Source organism: Anabrus simplex, chromosome X (genome assembly GCF_040414725.1).
Source record: "Anabrus simplex isolate iqAnaSimp1 chromosome X, ASM4041472v1, whole genome shotgun sequence".
NCBI lineage: Eukaryota > Metazoa > Arthropoda > Insecta > Orthoptera > Tettigoniidae > Anabrus > Anabrus simplex.
In genome coordinates this window covers 81,043,043-81,058,561 of record NC_090279.1, presented here as the reverse complement: position 1 = coordinate 81,058,561, position 15,519 = coordinate 81,043,043, and positions in this window count along the sequence as shown.

Below are 15,519 nucleotides of genomic sequence, written 5' to 3'. Positions count from 1 at the left end.
AAACTCATGTGTACCTAACATAGTGGTACTACTCGCAAGTAACGGCGACCCATGGAGTTCCCCGCATTATGGTACTAATCACAATTGGTTCCATGGTTCAAACACTATCATCCCTTAGTCGCCCCTTATAGTCGCCTCTTACAACAGGTAGGACATACCATGGGTGTATTCTTCGTCTGGGTCCCTCACCAACAGGGATGTATAACACATCTATTTGGGAAGAAATGCTTTTATACTGTATCTACATCAAAAAGAAGTCATGTTGCCATAGTGTTAACGGTATGAAATGAAATAAACGAATCCAAAGAAATAAGCATAATTTACTATATTAAATATTAGTTTATTTACATTTTAAGAGATGTTTAATAATAATAATAATAATAATAATAATAATAATAATAATAATAATAATAATAATAATACCTACAACAATAGTATGCGATAAAAAGTAAATATACGGTAATTTACAACATCAAGAGCCATTCCATGGTCACTGAATTACAAAGCAAGGAGTATGATTAATCAGACCTAATAAACAGGAATACTAGTATTTAAAAAGCAAAGTCATCTCCATTCAAGCCTTGAAGTCCATTAGAATGGTGAAAGGTAAAGGCTTCCACTATCCATAACTTTGGCACTTGGTGGGGTAGAGTGTTAGCTCTACATTCAGCATGAACATTGGAACTTGCTCACTGACTTGAAGCTCACTGACCTCAAGTTCTTCCCGCCAGGTGACATTGACTTGTTAATAGGCGCAGAACATTTCTTTTATTATTTTATGAACTCGGCCACCAGATTATCCTATTCTTCAAGACACTGGACTAGGTACGATTATTGCTGGACACTACCATCAGAGGGGTTCTTGAAGTCAGTGGACAGATTAGACACCCAGCTACAACAGTTCTGGGAAATAGAAGAGCTTACGTTCCCAGTCATGAGAAGAGAAGAGAAGAGAAGAGAAGAGAAGAGAAGAGAAGAGAAGAGAAGAGAAGAGAAGAGAAGAGAAGAGAAGGGAAGAGAAAGCAACAGAAAGGCACTTTACAGAGAATACCACTAGGGATACTACATGTAGATACCCCTCAAGCAGAAACCTGAGGTTTTGGGAAACTAGAGCGGCGTTTCAGTAGGCAGCCGTCACTTAAGCACGAGTACTGTAACCGTCATCACGAGCATGAGGCCATGGGGCATATGGTCAAGTTCAGGGAATGAAGGTGGAAGCTATTATCTACCCCATCATTCAGGTTCTAAGCTTAGTAGCTCTACCACAAAAACGAGGCTTTTATTTGATGCACCTGCTAAAACTTCCAACAATATTTCATTTAATGATATACACTGACTGACAGACAGAGCAAATGCAACACCAAGAAGGAGTGGTCAGAACTTTATGCCAATTGCAGGGTAGACTGACGTCACTGAGGTATGCTCATGATGTGAAATGCGCCGCTGTGCTGCGCACGTAGCGAACGATAAATGGGACACGGCGTTGGCGAATGGCCCACTTCGTAACGTGATTTCTCAGCCGACAGTCATTGTAGAACGTGTTGTCGTGTGCCACAGGACACGTGTATAGCTAAGAATGCCAGGCCACCGTCAACGGAGGCATTTCCAGCAGACAGACGACTTTACGAGGGGTATTGTGATCGGGCTGAGAAGGGCAGGTTGGTCGCTTCGTCAAATCGCAGCCGATACCCATAGGGATGTGTCCACGGTGCAGCGCCTGTGGCGAAGATGGTTGCGCAGGGACATGTGGCACGTGCGAGGGGTCCAGGCGCAGCCCGAGTGACGTCAGCACGCGAGGATCGGCGCATCCGCCGCCAAGCGGTGGCAGCCCCGCACGCCACGTCAACCGCCATTCTTCAGCATGTGCAAGACACCCTGGCTGTTCCAATATCGACCAGAACAATTTCCCGTCGATTGGTTGAAGGAGGCCTGTACTCCCGGCGTCCGCTCAGAAGACTACCATTGACTCCACAGCATAGACGTGCACGCCTGGCATGGTGCCGGGCTAGAGCGACTTGGATGAGGGAATGGCGGAACGTCGTGTTCTCCGATGAGTCACGCTTCTGTTCTGTCAGTGATAGTCACCGCAGACGAGTGTGGCGTCGGCGTGGAGAAAGGTCATATCCGGCAGTAACTGTGGAGCGCCCTACCGCTAGACAACGCGGCATCATGGTTTGGGGCGCTATTGCGTATGATTCCACGTCACCTCTAGTGCGTATTCAAGGCACGTTAAATGCCCACCGCTACGTGCAGCATGTGCTGCGGCCGGTGGCATTCCCGTACCTTCAGGGGCTGCCCAATGCTCTGTTTCAGCAGGATAATGCCCGCCCACACACTGCTCGCATCTCCCAACAGGCTCTACGAGGTGTACAGATGCTTCCGTGGCCAGCGTACTCTCCGGATCTCTCACCAATCGAACACGTGTGGGATCTAATTGGACGCCGTTTGCAAACTCTGCCCCAGCCTCGTACGGACGACCAACTGTGGCAAATGGTTGACAGAGAATGGAGAACCATCCCTCAGGACACCATCCGCACTCTTATTGACTCTGTACCTCGACGTGTTTCTGCGTGCATCGCCGCTCGCGGTGGTCCTACATCCTACTGAGTCGATGCCGTGCGCATTGTGTAACCTGCATATCGGTTTGAAATAAACATCAATTATTCATCCGTGCCGTCTCTGTTTTTTCCCCAACGTTCATCCCTTTCGAACCACTCCTCCTTGGTGTTGCATTGTCACTGTCAGTCAGTGTATTAATGGTTGGAGCAAAAATACAAGAGGATCTTTATACTATTATTCTAAGATTTCAATGCATACCTTTGCGTTCACTGCAGTTATTGCTGAAATGTATCGGCAAGTCATGGTTCATGCAGATGATAGGAACGATCAGCGGATTATCTTGAGGGAATCACCTAGGGACCCACCCTGTCACTATGAACTGGCAACTGTAACATATGGTACAGCAGCAGCAGCCTTCCTAGCTGCCAGATCGCAGAAGCAACTTGCTGAAGATGAAGAATCGAGGTTCCCCAGAGACGCATAAGTTTTTCGCAGAGATCTTTATGCTGATGACGTAGTAAGCGGCTGTGACAATATACAGGATGCTCTTCAGTTGCAGTCTGAAACTATTAATTTAGTAGAGAGTGGAGGTTTTCACCTCTGGAAATGGTGTGCAAACCACCCAGCATTACTGGAAGCTTTTAGGACAGTCGTCCAGGTTGCAGATGTTACCTAGTAAGGAGAATAGAAATCTAAATGAAACTTCGCTGTAATAATACACATGAGCAAATATATTACATACACATATGCCGTAAGTCAATAAAAATGCACAAAGGCCAGGTCTGCAACCGTATCGAAGTCGAGACAAGACATGTTTAGGTTAGGTTAGGTTCATAACGAAATATTTTTCCACTTCAACTGATTCTCATTGTCAGAAACTTTTCGCAGAAACAAAATTAAAAATAACACTTAAACCAATTAATAATGAAACTCTTGTCATAAGGTCCACATCACTACTAGTGACAACTCATCGCCTTTCTTTTTCAATACCTCGTAGCAATGTCTGAATTTATTTAGTAAACCAGGTAACGTTGGTTTCATTTTCGTAGGAGTTCTTGATTATTTTTCGTGCTCCTTAGACATCCTAATTGAATTGTGTACCTAAATATTGGACGAAATAAAACCAAAACTAATATAATGCTGCGTTCACACAAACTACGTAATAAAATGCCACCTGGTATTAGCCAAACAGATTTACAATTAAACCCGCAAATGTAAGACTAGTGACTGCAATGGCAATACGTAATTCTGGCAATTCACAAAATAAATTCTGAATGTACAGTGCCAACGTGCCGGACGTCGTATCGGCAAGTAGGGTCCCTAAACTGTATGGTTAGCGACGTCGAATACAAACCCAACAGTTAGAAAAATAACTGTAATCACTATCTATACATTACAGGGGAGAAAGTGTAAGGTTGCACCCTTAGTGTATGGGCATACGTGCTCAAGAGTATAACAATGGTCATATGAGTTTGACAGTGTTGCAGCCAATGGCCAGAGATGAAAATGAAGAAGTGAATGACAACAGGGAAACGATCCAGATTTTATGCCTGTGTAAGTGGAAAGCTCAAGTGAAGAAGGTATTAATGTTTTCCATCTGTTTTCTCGCCAGAGAAATGCTGTTCTCAGGTTAAAAACAACGGACAGAGAAAATCTTATACCACTTTAGAGCCAGAGTAATGGAACCACTTAGAGACTGTCGAGCAGAGTGTAAAGAGAGACTTCGTGAAGACGTACGAGAAAGATTATTGCAAGAGTATTGGTCTCTTGGCAGCAGAGATAAGAGAACACCACGTGTTGATACTGAACAGGTGATCCTGATAAGGGGACATTTAGAATTGTGTCATATGTTTTATATCTTAAGACAGATATAGTATGAGTAAAAGTGTGCAGGGGATGTTTTATGAACGCAAGTGCTTCCACATGTGGGATAACACAAGAAGAAAACAGAGAAAAAAATCCACAGTTATAGGCCTGCAGGCAGGCAACTCACTGCTGAAATCATCCTAGGGATATGAGCCACGAATTTTAAGTAAACAAGGTATAATGAACTATGAGGATGTATTCTATGTTTATTCCCAAAATTTGCTATCCTTTGTTTGATTATCGTTATCCGGTCGATTATATTAGTAGTTTGCCTTTTTCTACCAATACGAACGCTAATAAGAGTCTATACAGAGTTTTACTTAAGACTCCGGTGAGATTATCTTTCAAAAAATCAAAAATCCCCGAGCGTATTGAACCAAGGAACGCATTACAGAAAGACTAATTTGGCTAGGATTTGAATAAGAAAGAAAACGCGTAATGAACCAAGAGATTTTAGGCATTTTGACTGGAAGTGATTTTCAAAATTTGCCTTTTTAGTTTGACAGAGCTCTCCAATGCTCACAATATAACACGTTAGCTCCTCAACTCTCGGCACAATTGAGGAAATTGCCTACTTTTATGGTTTTTGCTGTATTGGGACCCTGCGTTTTCAGCTAAGAAATGTCTTCAACATTAAAGTTACCTGGTGATACGATGTGTGGCTGAGGTTCGCTCGTTTGAACCTCATGAAGCAACAAGAACAACAAGAAGTATATTGATTTGAACACTATGAATTCCCTGTGGGTCGCACTCTACATCCTAGGGAATATCCTTCAATCATGTCGCAAGTGTGGAACTCTACAAGTGAAATTATTATTTTATTTATTTATTTAGCGTATGATGCTACATTTGACAATCGTTTGAAATGTATTTCACATATAAGTGTTATTTGAAAAATATAAACATATTTATATACATGGATATAGAGAATTTACAGACTAACTAGGAGGTAAACACACACACATACACACACAACTGCAGGTTCTGAGATTTCAACACAAGCTGATGTCAAGTCTTTCCAGCCAAGTGAGTGCCGAGGGGGTTACTTGATGTAGCCCCTCCATAGGCCCAGTGAATGCTCGGAGAGGACATTCTTTCACGATATGGCTGATAGTTTGCACTTCAGCACCACATTTGCAGGAAGGAGACTCCAACCACCCCCATTGGTGTAGTGCAGAAGCAATTCTTCCAACACCGCAGCGTATCCTGTTTAATCTAGTCCAGATGGTGCGTGGGAGGTTGAACCCAGGAGGTTTTGCTGTTGGGTCATCAATGTTGATTAGACCATTTGGGTGTAATTTGGCCCATTCTTGCTTCCATGCTTCGTCAGGTCTAACATCAATGTCAGTTAGTTCCCTGGCCGTCTTCCAGGCAGGTTTCCGGGATTTCAGTCTCGCAACGGCGTTTCCTTCTGCATCCTGGTGGATGGGAAGTGAGCTGTTCATCATCACCTTAGTCCATAATCTGACAAGAGCATTTTGTCGTCTGATGTGAGGAGGTTGAATGTGGATCAGTACGGGTAACCACTGTACAGGAGTGGAGTGCAAGGTGCAGATATGATTCTCATTGTGTGGCGCAGCTGGACATCGACCAGGCGAGTATGGGAACTATTCAGCCATACAGCAGAACAGTATTCAGCTGAAGAATATACTAGTGCTAAAGCAGTTGTTCGCAGTGAATTCGTATCTGCATCCCACGATGTTCCAGCTAATCTACCCAGAAGGATGTTACGACTTTTCAGTTTAACTGCCAGTTTCTGAAGGTAATGGCGGTTGCTTAGGGATCTATCTAAAGTTACACCGAGGCTTTTGGGGGTAGCATTACACCGCAGTGTGTGATTTCTGAACCTGATTGTCGGTTGGTAGTTTGCATTCCTGTTACTGAGGTGAAACGTAGCTACTTCTGTCTTTAGAGGGCTAGGTGTCAATCGCCACTTCGAGAAATAACCGTTCATCTTCTCAAGGTCCTGGGATAGGATTTCTTCAGCTTCACTGAAGTCTGCTCTTTGTATGGTGACGTTGATGTCATCTGCATAGATGAACTTGCGAGATGTGGTTCCTGGAAGGTCGTTTATGTATAAGTTGAACAAAATTGGAGACAGCACTGAACCCTGTGGCAAACCATTGTTGAGTTTGTGGGAACGACTGAGGACATGTTCTGTACGAACTTGGAAAATCTAATTCCCAGCATATTTTTTTTAGAGTGAAGATCTTGAGACATGGTATTGCTCTGCTAAGTTTCAGAAGGAGGCCTTCTTTCCAGACTGTGTCATAGGCGGCGGTAAGATGGAGGAACACAGAGACACTTTTCTTCTTCCTCTCAAATCCATTTTCTATAAAGGAAGTCAGAGCAAGCAAATGATCGCTGCAGTCACGGCCTTGTCGAAAACCAGCTTGCTCAATCGGAATGAGGCATTAAATCGTAGGAGCTATCCTGCAAAGTACCAATCTTTCCAGAAGCTTGTAAGTTACGCTTAGTAGGGCTATCAGTCTATAGCTTTGGGGCAATTTGGGATCCTTGTCTGGTTTCAAGATAGCGATAACTTTAGTTTTCTTCAACAGCGGAGGCAGTCAGCCAGACTGCATAACATTACTAAGGAAAGAGGCAAGCAAGCGCTTGGTTGCAGGACCACAGTTCTTTAAATGTTCTGGGAATATGCCATCAAGTCCGGCAGCTTTACCACTACGAAGGGAGTCGAGACCATTTTGTAGCTCTTCTGAGGAAAACGGACTTGAATATTGGTCATTTGGTTGGATTTCTTGTTTTCTCTGCCTTAGTTCCGACTTAACTTGCTTTGTGAATTTCTTATTCCCCGGAGCCCGTGATACAGAGACCAGGTGGTTTGCTATGGTTTCCACATTTATGGAGGTCTGCATCTTCAGTGGTGTGGAAGTTGAATCTAGTTTACGGATGAGTGACCACGCTTTTCTACTAGAGTGTGTGAAGTTGAGATCTTGTATTGCTGTTATCCACTTCTCTCTTCTAGCATTATCTAGAGATTTCAGAAGTTCATTTGCTTTCTCCTGACTGTTTTCTTCTAAGTATTCAGCAAACAAGCGACTTGTTTCCTCGTTTCAACCAGGTATGTAATTCTTCCGATAGCCACGCGGAATGGTTCTTTCTGCAGCTGATTTTATTAGCCCAACAAACCTCCAGTAATGTTCTGGCGTTGGAGCTATCCACCTAATGTTGCCATCTGTGTGCAAAGCATATGACTTCCAGTCAGCTTTATGGAAGTTCCATCTAGGTATGGGTACAGACCTAATAACAGGGATCTGCAGACCAACTCTAAAGATTATGGGTCTGTGTTGGCTACGAGGGAAATTGTTCAGTACCTGTCTGTGTATTGAGCTAGTTATCATAAGGTTATGGGAGGCAAAACAGAGATCTGGCGAATATTCTTTTTCCAACGACCAGAGTGGAAAGTTCCTTTATCCTTGGCATCGAACACTAACTTAAGATCGCTTGCATCCATCCATTTAAAGCACTCATTGTATCCCCACAGCATGTGGTGGCTGTTGAAATCTCCAAGAGTGATGCTGTTTTCTGGAGGTACCAATATTCTGTGCTCTGGCCAGCTGACGCTAGGTGGCTTATATACGTTAGTAATCACGACATTATCTGTCTTTATAAATGAGGTGAAGAATGCTTCGTTTGCAACGTGTTCCATTGCTTCACAGTTTGCTATATCGTTCTTGACAAAGGTGGCTATGCCATACTTAGGATCATTCACTGCTACCGTTAGTTGGTATCCTAGAATTTTACCCCTATGTTTCAACTGCTGGTCATCTTCAGTGTGAGTTTCCTGGAGTACTACCACATCCACGGAGAGTTCATGAAGGACCTTGGATAAATATTCACTTTTGCCTTACTAATGCCTTCTATGTTAAGTTGGCAGATGGTTAATACAGAGCCGAAAGTTCGGGTGTGTGAATGTGAATGTGAGTCCTCAGAAGGACTATTATTTAAGTTCGTTGCACGATTGTGATACCTGTAAGGCCCTGTAGAGCAGTACGGCGGCATCTTGCTGTTGTTGCTCGATTAGTACCACCCGGAGGACACGTTGAGCAACGCTGTCCCCCGTACACACCAATTATGACGTGTGATGTGAAAACAGTGTTTTCGGAAAGTTATCTTAAGCAAAAATAGCCGCAAGTTTGTGTTTCGACACGTATTTCATCACGCAATCATTAAGTATAATCAACACGTTTGAATCTCATTGACAAACTGCAGCTTTGTATTTTGGTAAGATAAGTAATAATTTTTAATTTGGCGATGGTTAAAGCGTTTCTTACAATATAAACCGCTAATTGATAACTAGATAGTCTATATGTTCGTTTCAATGCATATTTTAACACTTTCTACTACACATTTGTATGCATATTTTGGCATTTTAAGTGTAAAATTTTCCGAAGCCTGACTATTACCATTGGAAAGCAGCCTGGAAGCACGGATCAACGGACAGAGATCGAATCCAGGATCTTCAACTCAGTGGCCAGCGCAGCCGTTATGGAGCTCTGAATAACTTCCTGGACCTCCCGAAGGCTCGAATGATTTAATACACACCAACATGTTTATTAAGTAGCTAGTGAATGCGGAGTTACTCTCTTTTTGAAAAATATACATAATGTAATGTAGATTTAACGTTGGCCAGATCCTGGCTTACACAAGTTGCGTTATACATTGTTTTATTTAGTAGAGATATTTTCTTGGGAGCTTTAAATAGTGTACTTTTATTAAGCCTTAAAATGTTTATTTTGGGAATAAATGGTGTGTTTCAAGGAGGGGATAATTTAGCTAGATGCATCCTAAAGCTTCAGATGGGAGGAAACGAGCCAGCCCTGTTAACATTGTCTCACTAGAGAGCTTTAAGGGTGATTTATTTCACTATGTAATGCATGCGGATAGTGTATTCGATAACGCACGCATCCGGACGTGTAGAATTGATGGAAAACGAGGGCACTGTAGCATAGTTTAATTGGTTGTACAAGTGCTGTCTGACGTGCCATGGACTCGACCCCAGACCTCCTACTAGCTAGAGTTCTCGATGAGTGTACGATATGTCTTGCGCTGAAGGGATCGGGTATGCTTATAACAGAATCGCTAACAGCAACGAGAAAGGACATACTAAACGCCGCGCGTGACCACTTCGGTCAGAAATCTGTATGGACTAAGGATGGACGTATCATTATTCTAAGCACTGATGGGAAGAAAATTCAAGTGACCACACGAGCTGACCTTAACAATGTTATTCAAATAGCTAGGGGGTGAAAGAGTGTGAAGTGACGACAATGTGGATTAGTTTAAGTTTGTAATATAGTGTTTTATTATTGAGTGTGAATGTGATTGAGTGCATGAAAAGCCGGCGCGATATCAGAGGAAATACGCAGGTAAGAAGCATGTATTCTTCTTGGTATTCTGCTTTGTTATAACCACTGCCAGCTGTGGACCTGACTGTCCCCCTACCCCTAACCTCTCCTATCCGAGAACGGAAGTACCCCACTGCCAGAGCTCACTAGTAAAAGTATTTCAGCTCAACGAACGTTCATTGAACTGCATTCATTTAAATTCTCAATCCCTACCTGCTCACCATGAGGAGCTAACAGCTCTCCTTGAAAACGGTCATGTACACGTAGCTTGTATCAGTGAGAGCTGGTTACGCGCAACTATCCCTAGTAGTATGGTACACAACACGTGCTATAATATTTACAGGCATGACCGAATAGATAAAAGAGGTGGAGGAGTAGCCTTGTACTGTAGAGATGATATTAAATGTTAAATCGTATGCACATCTGCCCACTGTGCTGACCCGAGACCTGAGTTCATTTTTTCCGAGATCACTGTGACAACAGATAAAGCCCAAATAGGAGTTTTTTATCGGCCACCACGGGTAGGTCACATCTCAGACATTGAAGACATCTTGCAGAGAATATCACCTGCTTGTGAACATATTTTAATATTTGGAGACTTCACTACTAATTTACTGGAACAGGCTGGAGATACAAAGCAACTCTTAAGTACTTTCCAGACGTGTGACATGACAATACTTCCACTAAAACCGACAAATCATACCTCATCTTCACATACACTAATTGACTTGATGGTCACTAACAACCCACAGAAAATAGTATCACATGGACAAATTCCTACCCCTAGCATATCGACACATGACTTAATATACTTGTCTTACTCGCTCAAAGTACCGAAGTATAAGTCCAGACACATCACATTCAGGGACATTAAACATATAAACTTAGATCATCTGAGAGTTGACGCCTTGAATAATCCTTGGGATGACGTAAAAAATATAAACGGTATCGATAAGAAAGTTGAAACTTTAAGTTCACTTATACTTCTCCTTGATAAACATGCACCTAAGCGTACGGCCAGAGTCTCCCGACCTCCTTCCCCATGGCTGACCGATGACATTACACAAATTATGTCTCACCGTGACGCGTTACACTGGCTCTACAGACGCACACACTCTTCCAGTGCGCTTGAACAGTATCGGACACTTCGGAATAGAATTAAATTAATAATTCGAAATAAGAAATTTTTTATTTTTACAATCACCTGGCTGGAAATTTAAATGTGTCAAACACTTGGAAACAACTTCGTTCCATTGGAATTGGGAAAGCTTTGCCCCAGCCATGTAATCCAGGCATCTCTCTAGAGAGATTGAATGCTCATTTTTCTGAAATAAAAATTAAACCGGAAATACACACCATATCACAGGCTATAAAATCTCTTCTGAACCAGCCACCACCAAATAGGCCATTCTTTGAATTTCGCGAAGTCACAGAGATTGACGTGAAACGCGAAGTATTATCTATCACATCATCCGCTGTAGGACCTGATGACATACCCATACTCATAATACAACACATCATTTGCATTATTCTTCCCGCCATTACTCATATATATATATAACACGTGCCTCACAAGTGGCCTCATTCCAAAAATGTGGAAAAATGCTGTTATAAATCCTGTTCCCAAAACTTCCTCACCTGTTCTTATAAGAGATTATCGACCTGTTTGCATACCTTCATCTCTCTCCAAGCCTCTTGAACGCATAGTACACGTGCAATTAACCGAATATTTAAATAAATACGAACTACTTGACCCTTTACAATCGGGTTTCAAAAAGGGACACAGTACGGCCACTGCCCTGCTGAAAGTTACAGACGACATGAGACGTGCTATGGACGAAAGGCAGGTGACGTTACTTACACTTCTTGATTTTAGCAGCGCTTTTGACACAGTAAATAGAGACGTACTGGTTGCTAAATTGAAATCGCTTCACCTTGGGCAGACAGCTCTAGAATTCTTTCTCTCATATCTTACAGAACGAAAACAATGCGTAATTCATCATAATAGGTCATCCGAATGGGTAATGAAATATTCAGGAGTACCACAAGGCTCTGTACTTGGACCACTTCTTTTTGTTATCTATATTAACGATATATCGACACGGCTAAGACACTGTAAATACCACTTGTATGCTGATGATCTACAGATCTATTATCATTCCATAATTTCAGACATCAATCAAGCAATAGGTTATATGAACTCTGACTTAAATAATATCTGTGCATACGCTCATGAAAACTGTATTTTGATTACTCCATCAAAATCTAAAGTTAATATTGTTGGGCAGACGAAACAAATCAGTGCGGCAAAAAAAAACATTCCTCCACTAACTTTATCTGGTAAAATTATTCAGTACGAAAACTCGGTAAGAAATCTTGGAGTAATTATAAACGAGAATCTTAACTGGGGAGAGCACATTACAAATATCTGTAGAAAAATGTATGTGTCCCTTCACACACTAAAATATCATCAAAATATGCTGCCACTAAACATGAGAATTAGGCTTATAAATACTCTTATCCTCCCCATATTTTCCTACTGTGACGTAGTACTAATTGATGCCACGAGAGAACAACTAAACCCATTACAACGTGCTATTAACTCATGTATTAGGTTTATCTTTTCCTTACGGTATGATGTTGATGTTACCCCTTATTATCGACAACTTTCCCTCAAAAATTTGAACAATATAGCAACCTCCACATGGCGGTATTAATCTTTCGAGTATTAAAAGAGATTATCCCATACTACTTATCTTCACAACTCAATTTCCTATCCTCTTTCCACCAGCATAACACACGCTCCGGCAGTACACTTGCTATCCCTCTCAGCAGGTCAGCAGCATTTAGCCGTTCCTTTGTTGCAAATGGAGCTAGAATATGGAATTCTCTCCCCCACAACATTAGAGCCATAAAATCCTTAAATTCCGTCAAGTTGTCTTGCCGTGAGCATCTCCTCGATGTGTGCCGCCAGGCTGAATGACTGGTTGAGTGAATGTGTGTATGAATATACGTTTACTGTGCTTATGGTATTTTGTGTCATTCAACTTTTATTTTGTTTCATAGTTTATAATGGTAGTTTTAAGATAAGAATATGAATATTGCTCTCAGATGTACAATGTTAATGAAGTGTGGTTAAGTGTAAGAGAGGACCATGAGTCCTAACTTTGCCACTACATATAAAGGCAAATATAATATAATAATATAAATATAGTATCCTCAGTAAGAAATCCATCAATAATAATTGTACCGGGCGGTACACCTCCACGCCGCTAATTTAAAATTTGCGCCAGTTGAAACTCCTCTGCTGGAGGAAGTCTAAACTTTATCTACTGTATTAATTTTTAAGTTTCCCAGAAGATGTCACTACTTGGAAGTTTTGAAGTTTCTGAACTGGGTCGTTTTCGACGTATTTTTGTTTTGCTTGTAGTAAGAAGTGTGAACTTTCTCTTCTAGAGGACACTACTGAAAAACTACAATGGTGCACCCTAGTGCGAAGTGAAAGAACTGGTTTTTTGGAGAAATTTTTATTTCAAAAGTTTGTTTCTTGTTAAATTTATTTCTGGTATGGTTTAAGTTGGCTGTATACCCCTTTCCTTCCCCTTGTTTTGTATTTAGCCAATCCCGAATTTCTTTAATTAATTTCTGACCAATCTGATGTATCTTCCCCAACTTGAATATCTTGCTTAACCCTAGCCAATAAAGTTTTGTGGGCGGGTGTTCTCATTCCAAAAACGCCTCGAACTTTCCGCGAGAGTATATAAACTGCTGATTTTCGGGTCTCCGGGCCACTTCTGTACCATCTTTCAGTGTGTAAAGTACATAGCAGGAGGCGGGAAGCGCCTCTTTCTTCTGGGAGCAGTTCTTCTTCTTTTCTTTTCTTACTAGCTCAGCAGTTTAACTCTCGGGGCGGGTCCGAAGCCTTTCGCCATGTAACTTTCCTGTAAATGTAAAGACTCTTAGTTCTATTCTATCGTTTTAAACTCAAAATTGGGATAGAGAGTGCTTAACCCCTTCGAGCTCCCACTCATATTGTTTTAAGGTGAACTTATTTCTCACAACCGATTCTTCCTAATGTAATGTAAATTGTTCTTTTCTAAAGTCACCTCCGTAGTATGGGATTAGCCCTTGCATTAGCGGCCTAGAGCCAGATTAGGTTTTAAACAAAATGTATTAGGAGTGCAGTTCGCCTCCTCTCAAATTGTGATTTTAGAGGTCATGTACTTAACCTTTTTCTCACTTAATTGACCTCAGTAGGTTGGGTATGTTACCCCTGTGTATATGTCCTTAGAGGACAACTTGAAGGTGGAGTTTGGTGTGGCCTTTGATAGGCTTAATCTTTGAGAGCAGATCGCTCTTTTGAAATTTGTTTTTGCGCGCCTCGAGGAGGCTTTATGATGTAATTGGGAGCAAGTGCTCCTGGGCTTGATTGGGGTCTTCTGCCCCTTTGTTGAATTCTGTATATCGTTATGTTGGGCTAATTGCTCAAGAATTGTGTGTCTGGCTCTCGGAGCCCAAATCCTGTAATTGTACATTCTCGATTAGTGGTTTTGCTACTCTGTACCTGTCATTATTGTTATTTCTTGTTTTTTGCTAAGAAAATATAACCTTGTTAAATTTTAAATTCACTTTAATTTCGTAGCCTGAGACCTGTTCACCCCCCGCACCTTCCTTCACCTCTAACTACCACGGAAAACTCCGTAATAATAATAATAATAATAATAATAATAATAATAATAATAATAATAATAATAATAATAATAATAATAATAATAATAATAATAATAATAACAGGTTAAGGTGTTTTAGAGGTTCAAGGGAAGTTTTTCTGCGCGCGTTCTTCAGATCTGAATCCAGAGCTTGGGATGGAACAAGTGGTTATAAGAAAAAATGACTTGATAAAGAAGAATCGTGCTAGAAACTAAGAGAGAATGTTCCGAAGTATTAATGAGAGGCTACAATAAGCCGTCTTTGTACCGAGTTTGGAATTATGAGGTTACCAGAGTTCGTAAACCGCCCTGAAAGAAGATAGACAATGATATATCTGCTGACAGACTACCGTTGGATTGAACGAGGAAGAAGTAACCCACCTTCGCTTGAAAGGTCAAGCAATGTAAAAGAGGCTAAACCCTCCTCACTCACGAATTGAAAGACTTTTGAGTGCAAGTAATTAAATCCTTCTTTTACTACAATTACATATGCATGGATCAGTAATGGAAATTAGCCAATAAATCATCGCTGGAATGATAAGGAGTCTTTCTGTAAAATAGATTAAGTAGGGATTTTTAGAGGGCCGTTTATGACAATCAGAAGGTTGTCAGTTCGAGACAAAGACAATCCAGAACATTACCACACACAGGTTTTCCTGCGAAAGAGGCATGTTTCTTCAGCCAAGGATTTGATTATGTGTTTACGATGTGCGTGTTTGTTCATTTCGTCATGTTTCAATGTGGATACTGTCCTGAAAAAGTCTTTGTTGTCTTGTTCAAATTGGGTTCAAATCCCAAACCAATTTGATGTCTTGTTTTGATCGATGTGTATTTACAGTGGTTGATCATATTATTAGGGCCACTAGGTGAAAGTTGTATTTTTCAAACTTGATAAGACATACACAATTCAACTTCACGTATATACATTTAATTAATCTAAAATTGACTTTTGCCAAATATATTACACAATTTTACATTTGAAATATTTATGAAAATCATGAAAAACTAAGGAAACT